Below are 8,241 nucleotides of genomic sequence, written 5' to 3'. Positions count from 1 at the left end.
CAAGAGCCTGCCTTGAAATAGCCATGCACCTGCCTTGAAATAGCCAAGAACCTGCCTTGAAATAGCCAAGAACCTGCCTTGAAATAGCCAAGCACCTGCCTTGAAATAGCCAAGTAAGCCTCGAAAGAGAGTCAAGTAGAGAAGACACGCTTCAAAAGAGTCCAGTAGAGATGACAAGCCTCAAAAGAGAGTCAAGTAGAGAAGACAAGCTTCAAAAGAGAGTCCAGTAGAGATGACAAGCCTCAAAAGAGAGTCAAGTAGAGAAGACAAGCTTCAAAAGAGAGTCAAGTAGAGATGACAAGCCTCAAAAGAGAGTCAAGTAGAGAAGACAAGTTTCAACAGTGAGTCAAGTAGAGAAGACACGCTTTGAAAGAGAGTCCAGTAGAGATGACAAGCCTCATAAGAGAGTCAAGTAGAGAAGGCAAGCCTCAAAAGAGAGTCAAGTAGAAAAGACACGCTTCAAAAGAGAGTCAAGTAGAGATGACAAGCCTCAAAAGAGAGTCAAGTAGAGAAGACACGCTTCAAAAGAGAGTCAAGTAGAGAAGACAAGCCTCAAAAGAGAGTCAAGTAGAGAAGACACGCTTCAAAAGAGCGGCAGCAACAGACCGGCCAGCGCACTTGTGTTTGCTTGCCCTGATAGAGCATGAAGAGAACGAATTTTTCATATAACGAACACGGATCGTTTCATGCTGAAAATTCTCCCAAATATGAAAAATGAGACAAATCTTGATGCTGCATCGGTTTAAGGTCGATATGTCTCGGTTTTGTAAAGAGTTATTATGATATTTTGTATGTTATTGTGGTTTCTATGTCGAGGTCAAAGATGTCAGTCAGAGGTAGGTTCCCTGCTGTGTCCAGTCCGCCCACTTGCCAGGTAAGGTACGTCATATCCCCGCTTCTAGACTTATTTCAACCTAAAACTTTAGTTTATTTCACTTGGTACGATTCATCATGATGATAATTTGTGTATTCTCAGCTAAGATTTATATCACGTTAACAGAAGCCTTGTATTTCTCTGTTGTTGTTAGTATATCAGTGGTTAAAGCGTTACAGCCTCCCCGCTGCGCTACTCCGCCTTCTATTGTTCAAGGTGCTAAAACTGCCCGAGGCTAGAAGCCTATTTTACCTTTTATTAATGGTCTCTGGAGAGGGTTACTTGGCTGTTGTTAAAGCTTCCTCCTTCAACCTTATTATATTTGCTTCTACTCTTTTCTAATCATGATATCTCATTCATTTAATATATGAAATCTAATAAAGTGAAATTTTCGTTTGTTGCTAGACTCAAGTTCATAGATGCTGCAGCAGAGGTCAAGTTTTTGTCCATATCTTCCTGGATCTTTTTTCACTGCAGGGTGTCTCTTTTTTATTATTTTTGTTTTCTTCCTTCCTTTTTGTAGGATGTTAGCCCAGGGTAGCTGGCCTAAATGCTGTCTGGCGACATATGGCAACTCTCCTGCTGCTTATGTAGTTCTTGGTGAATATAATTCAGATATGAATAATATTATTATGATTATTATGGTTCTGTGATTTAATTTCTCTAGTCACCAAAATTGTTTTTTTTCTGGCAGGATGTGGCAATTTTATTTGGGGATGAAATTATGACATGTTTTTGACTGAAACTATCTGAATGAAATCTTTGAAAACATTGCTCTGAAAAATCCATGATTTTTTAAAGCATAATATAATAACATTTCCATAAAGTAACTTTTTATATATGGCAATTAACATTCAAGAAATTTGCTTCTGACTCATCTGCAAATAACGACATCGAATATTGATTATTAAACCTGATACATTAAGATTTTGATGCACATATATAACATTGTCGACATTTGATGCATACATGGAAAAACTGGTAATCTTTTGGAAAATTTCAAATTTTCCGTTATTTTACCCCTATTTGAAATTTTGGAAAATTTCAAAACCTGAGACATAATCTGCGCTAATAATGATCTACTATTTATTTAACACAAATGTGTGAGCTTTATAGATGTTCAAGATGTTGATTATCTTTATCGATTAATGTTCCAAATCAGGATGGTTTTATGGAAATTAAGGACGAGTTAACAACAACGCGGAATTATTAAATTATTATTATTAATTGATTTATTAATCAATTAATTATTAAATTATTAATCTACTTGTCTAAATAACAATTTTCGAACTGATTATTAATTATCAGTTATCTAAAACAGCCAAATGTGTGGATTAGAAGGTCGGAAAGCTCAATTTTTGTCCTAAATTGGCATCTAAAAGAGCATATCTCAATTTAATAGGTTGTTCACAACAACAACATTTAACAAAATGTGTAATAGATAAATAATTTTATTTCCCGTCTCGTATCTCATCTCCTATAATGAAAAAGTGCATAATAATCGTTAATGATGAATTGGATATTTATGGATGGATGATGTGAAAGAGTGATTATAATGTGTGATGAATAAGTACGCCACGAATGACAATTCCATGCATCCATGCCCTTCCATCGTTATTCTCCAAAGTACAATTATTGAATGAATATGTTTTTGTTAAAAAAATGATTTATTGTTAATCTTTGCAATAAATAAACACACACAATGAAAAATCATGGCGCTCGTTACTCTCATACGTACAGTTAAATGAATAATGTTTTTTTAATAAATAAAAAGATTTCTTGTTAGAAAAATTGAAGGGAGTTGCATAAGTTTCCGTAGTGTAGTGGTTATCACGTGCGCCTCACACGCGCAAGGTCCCCGGTTCGATCCCGGGCGGAAACATGTTTTCTCATTAAGCTGCACAATAATATTTATATACAGTCTATTATTTTGTGCTTATTTCGGTGTTTAGTATCAGCCTAAATGAGTTTTATTTTATGCAGATTATTTCGTCGCTTCTTGTAATGCGTCGTTTTTACGATAGATTGTTTCTAATGAAGTATTACCAATTACTACTTTGAATTTATTCCTACGCTGACCTACTGAAAAAATTCCCGATGCTCCCGATGTGTGCAGATCATAAATCTAATGCCATATTATCTCTATCAGAACACCTAAAAATAACCTTGTCAGAAATGAACACATTTCAATTCATACCGCGATTAAATTACCTTCAGTTTTATCATTGTGCGACAGAATTTGCTATATTTAGCGTTAAAATGTTAGCTTCTTTCAGCCCAGACTTTGTCAATCTTTACAGCATCATAAGGAAGAACTTATCCATCGCAGCCACTCCTGCCAAAAAGAGGCTGGTGAGTTTAACGACTTGCCTGCATCCCGCAGACACCAATAACCGAGAATTAATTTGCTTCTCCACTTTCAGCTGCTGGTCTCTTTAAGATAAGCTCGATAAGCGCACCGCGTATACGCAGGAACAGAGGCGCCATGTCGTATCTTAACGCGCGCGTACGACAAGCTCGTCTTACGCCAAGCGTCATTCATACCAAGTGGCCAGCGTCTCTTGCTCTTGTGGTCTACAGCAGTGGCCCATAAATAGAGGTAGATTACCATATTTGGGGTAAAACACTCTGAATATTTTTGTTTTTACTTGTTTTGGGGTAATTTAGTCCGATTATATTTGTTTTTACTTCTCTTTGGGGTAAATCACTCCGACTTTGTTTATACTTCTTTTTGCGGTAAATTACTCCGATTATGTTTGCTTACACTCCTTTTTGGGGTAAATTAGTCCAACTATATTTGTTTTTACTCCTTTTTAGGGTAAATTACTCCGACTATGTTCGTTTTTAGTCCTATTTGGGGTAAATTACTCCGAATATATTTGTTTTTACTCCTTTTTAGGGTAAATTACTCCGACGATGTTTTTACTCTTTATGTGGTAAATTAGTACGAATATTTTTTGTTTTTACTCCTTTTTGGGGTAAATTAGTAGGGAAATTTTTATATCTACCCCTTAGTGGAGAAATATCTCCTAGTATAACTAAACTAATGGTAGGGTAATGGTAATCCCTATGGTAATTGTTGAAAATTACCCTTATATAAATCGTGGTGAATAACCCCTATAGAAGCATTAAACAAATTTAGGATGATTATCAAAAGTTACTCGATGTTGAAATCCGCATAACAATGCCGAGTGCTAACATTGCTGAGAGTGTTAATATACTTTTTATATAGGCCACATAAAATTGGATAAAGACACAAATAAATTAATTGGAGGACCTTAATCAACAATTTTCATGCGCGAACAAATGGACTGTTGATTCCAAAAGTTCTAAATGTGAGTTTACTGATAAATAATGGTAACTACTTATAGGGGCAAAATGTAAAAATACATTTATGGTTACTCCATCGTTAAATATCCTACATCCTGGGAATTTCGAAAAGTGCAATAAGAGTAATAGTATAATACTAATAATTATCTTTTAGAATGATACATTCTTAATCATTATTTTTTAAATACTATATTATTATTCTTTTTACCTCTTTTGCTTTTGCTCAATCATGCAACCGAGCAATGCCGAAACAATTCATTTGTTAGGAACTTGTCTCTGCAATCAATGTAATTCAGCTGCTCATTATATAGCCGCCTAAAACCTATCCAAGTTGAGAATTTGTTCAAGTTGAGCATCCACTTGAGTTTAGAAAATTTTCGATATGAAAATCAACCAGGGTTGATATCTGCCAAAGATGAGAATCCATTCAAGATTAGATTCTCTTGCTGTTAAATAATCTCTTGCTTGTTAAAAAATCTCTTTCTGGTCAAAGAATCTTTTGCTGATTATGAAATTTCTTGCTGGTTAAAGAATCTCTTGCAGGCTGAAAAATCTCTTGCTGGTTAAAAAATCTCTTGCTGGTTAAAGAATTTCTTGCATGGTTAAGAAATCTCTTGCTGGTTAAAGAATCTCTTGCTGGTTAAAAAATCTCTTGCTGGTTAATTGTAGCATTATGGTGCATGTAATGCTGCGTGCTGTAGCATTATGGTGCATGTAATGCTGCGTGCTGTAGCATTATGGTGCATGTAATGCTGCGTGATGTAATGCAGTTTTTAATTATGTTTGGTTTTGTCTGATTTTTACTATAGATATTTGAGGAAAGCCTTGGCAAGTAATTGTGAATATTTGCACAATGAAAAGAGAATTGCACAAAATTTAAAATTGTACTCAGCAAAAGAATATTAGACATTGTCCTTTTGCTCTGAAAATCCTACAAAAAACTCATACTTTTTAAAATCATCTATTCCAAATCCTTAATTTTTCCTTAGCGCCTTTGGATTCGTGATCTTGATCTACCATGTTTTCTTTTACGTCGGTAAATGAAATACGCACAAAAAATTGCATAAAATGTATTCCAATAAAAAAATCCTGAGAAGCATTTCAATTTTTCCCAAATTCCATCGAATTAATTCCTGATCAGGTCATTATTATTATTTTTTCAACCTTTTTAGCGCATTTTCTCATTTATGGAAAAATGCACTATTGTGCTCGCCATGTCCGTCTGTCCGTCTGTCCGTCCGTGATCTCAAGTTTTCGTCGACGAGAAAATGCGCTCTCTGTCACTCACTGCAGTGAGTACTGAGTTATATTTTTATAACTTTTTTCGAAGGTTAATATTTTTCAAGTTTATTGGTGGTGACGAACCTTCCGACTCCTCAATTGCTGCTCGCTTGCAGCTTCCTGCCCGACGGGAAGTGAAGGATCCCCTAGAGGTCCTAGAGGTCCTAGAGGTTTGTATTTCGGGCGTCTCTAGAGATCTGTATTTCGGGCGTCTCTAGAGATCTGTATTTCGGGCGTCTCTAGAGATCTGTATTTCGGGCGTCTCTAGAGGTCTGTATTTCGGGCGCCTTTAAACAAGGTGTACGTCACAATAAGTGGTCCCCAACACGCCCTTTGTCGCGACTAATTACGAGATTTGTGCGCCGGACGAAGGTTTTTTGGGGTTATGTTGAAATGGTAATGAGGGTTTATAATATTGTAAGTACGCTTATACGATATTATTTTTTAGGAAAAATTTTGAATTATTTAATTGTATGTTGAAAAACATAAGGAGAATAAAATTGTTGACTTTTACTTGTTTTCGAAAATTGCTATAGCACAAGTTGCCTGCAAATTGTCAAGTTGAATGCAAGTTTCTACATTAACTTATTTCAATTCCAGATCTCAGGTCGAGAGATTTGATTTGGGTATCTACTAATTTTGTCATCGAAAATGTCGTATTAACTTGATTTTATTCTAAAATAAATGAGACAATAAAACCACTCTGATGCCGTACGAACTTCAATGATGTCTTTGTTTGTTTAATTCAGTTATTATTCTATCCTATAGAATTGCTAAGTATTTTAACTTGTTTAGTTGAATAGGAAGATGTTCTTAGTTGCTATTGCTTGCCATAGCGTTGAAACCTGAAACTTATAACACCAGAATTGTTATTTCAGTCAAGAGATTTAAATCTGTGAAAAGAGTGTCATAAAATTATAACAGATTTTACTACCGTGAAAAATTTAAAACTTTGCAAATTAACACTTTATGTATCTTATTAATGAATCTATCGTCGTAGTATCTAATAATCAAGCGTCAAAGTATCTTGTACTAAATATTTTTTAGCTATAAATTTATTAAATCAAATGTAGTAAATGAGGGCTGGTGGTATCGGTCTATTAAGAACAGCCTGCATCATATGAACAGAAAGTTCATAATGGATCTGTACAGACAATACAAATATGCAGACAAGTCTTCAGGTTGCAGACAATGAGCAGACCACGCTTACCGGTTGCAGACAATGAGCAGTGAAGAGCCTCACGCCTCACAGAGGACAATATTACGCCTCTACTGTGTGCTCAGCTCTTAAGAGGCGCTATGAGTTCCCCTCAGTCATCGCTTATTGGTGAATTTCAGGCGATTTAAGGATTACGCGCCATCACATGTGCGAAATTTATTAAAAATTCAAAAAAAGCAAAACTGCGTGGAATATCGAGTTTTTTTTTAAACCTACGACTAAATCAGTTAATGTTTTGTTTAATTGTGTTGGTTGGTGTTACTCATTGGTGCAGTCAATTGGTTGTGTTAGTCAGTGGTGCGGTCAATTGGTTGTGTTACTCATTGGTGCAGTCAATTGGTTGTGTTAGTCAGTGGTGCGGTCAATTGGTTGTGTTACTCAGTGGTGCAGTTAATTGGTTGTGTTACTCAGTGGTGCAGTCAATTGGTTGTGTTACTCAGTGGTGCAGTCAATTGGTTGTGTTACTCAGTGGTGCAGTCAATTGGTGGTGTTACTCAGTGGTGCAGTCAATTGGTTGTGTTACACAGTGGTGCAGTCAATTGGTGGTGTTACTCAGTGGTGCAGTCAATTGGTGGTGTTACTCAGTGGTGCGGTTCTAGCATTATAAATGTTTTTTACTTTATTATTGATGGTCTTCTTGCATAAATCCCCTCCAGATCTATATCATATTTCTATGAGAAATTAATTCTATAAAATAATATTGTTATGTGGAGGCGATGTCACGTGATTATTTTTATCCAAAAACTGATTTTTGACGCCGGTTAATATGCAATGTTACTGACAGTCGAGTGATACTTTTCACATATATCCCCTTGATGCTCACATAAAGTATTCATTATTCAGGCCGCTGAACAACGACGCAGTAAAACATTTCTGGCCAGTATGGGGATCGAACCCACGACATCCGCGTTATTAGCACGGCGCTCTAACCAACTGAGCTAACCGGCCCATGCGCTGTGTAAATGATTTCTTGTTTCCAAATAAATTTTGTTAATGGCCTCTTTTCACTTTCACGGAAAATGATTTAAAACGATCTGTTATTCGTCTATGTGGGTGAATGTACCCATTTTAGTTCCACTTTTACCGATAATTATATTCCTTTAGGCCTATCCACTTATGACCAGAAGGTTTTAACTTAGTTGTGTTTAAGGTTTTAATTTAGAGCCACCGAATAAATCCTTTCATCTGAAAACCGTAACTATAATTTGTTACGAATTATTTATCCAGTAACTAATTTTTCCCGACCTGTGGATTCCTGTTTGATGACCACAGAAAAATATCTCGTGAAAATGTGGATTTTGCACAGGACACATCTATATACTGTATATATATATTGACAAATTATGTCATGAATTTCAACACCTGTGGAGTGGGGATTTTGGACGAGCTGGTTTATTATTTTCCTATTTAATATATTTAATTACTTTACATAGTTTTTGTGGTAATGGAAAGTCAAGAATTTTATATATTAAGTAGCATATCCACTTATACTCCTCGTGCCCGCATGTTATCAAGACGGACGAGATGTCAATAATAA

The 8,241-nt window shown here is 35.7% G+C and overlaps 2 non-coding genes across 2 annotated transcripts; one reads left to right on the top strand and one right to left on the bottom strand.

Moving 5' to 3' along the window:
* The first annotated feature begins 2,683 nt into the window (after positions 1-2,683).
* On the top strand, positions 2,684-2,756 carry Trnav-cac. The gene has a single exon. It is a non-coding gene; the product is annotated as a tRNA-Val (tRNA).
* A 4,822-nt stretch (positions 2,757-7,578) lies between these two features.
* On the bottom strand, positions 7,579-7,652 carry Trnai-aau. The gene has a single exon. It is a non-coding gene; the product is annotated as a tRNA-Ile (tRNA).
* Between the last annotated feature and the right edge of the window lie 589 nt (positions 7,653-8,241).

Source organism: Hyalella azteca, unplaced genomic scaffold, assembly GCF_000764305.2.
Source record: "Hyalella azteca isolate HAZT.00-mixed unplaced genomic scaffold, Hazt_2.0.2 contig4651, whole genome shotgun sequence".
Taxonomy (NCBI): Eukaryota; Metazoa; Arthropoda; class Malacostraca; order Amphipoda; family Hyalellidae; genus Hyalella; species Hyalella azteca.
The sequence above is the reverse complement of the archived record's forward strand: the minus strand, read 5'-3'. Positions and strand labels throughout refer to the sequence as shown.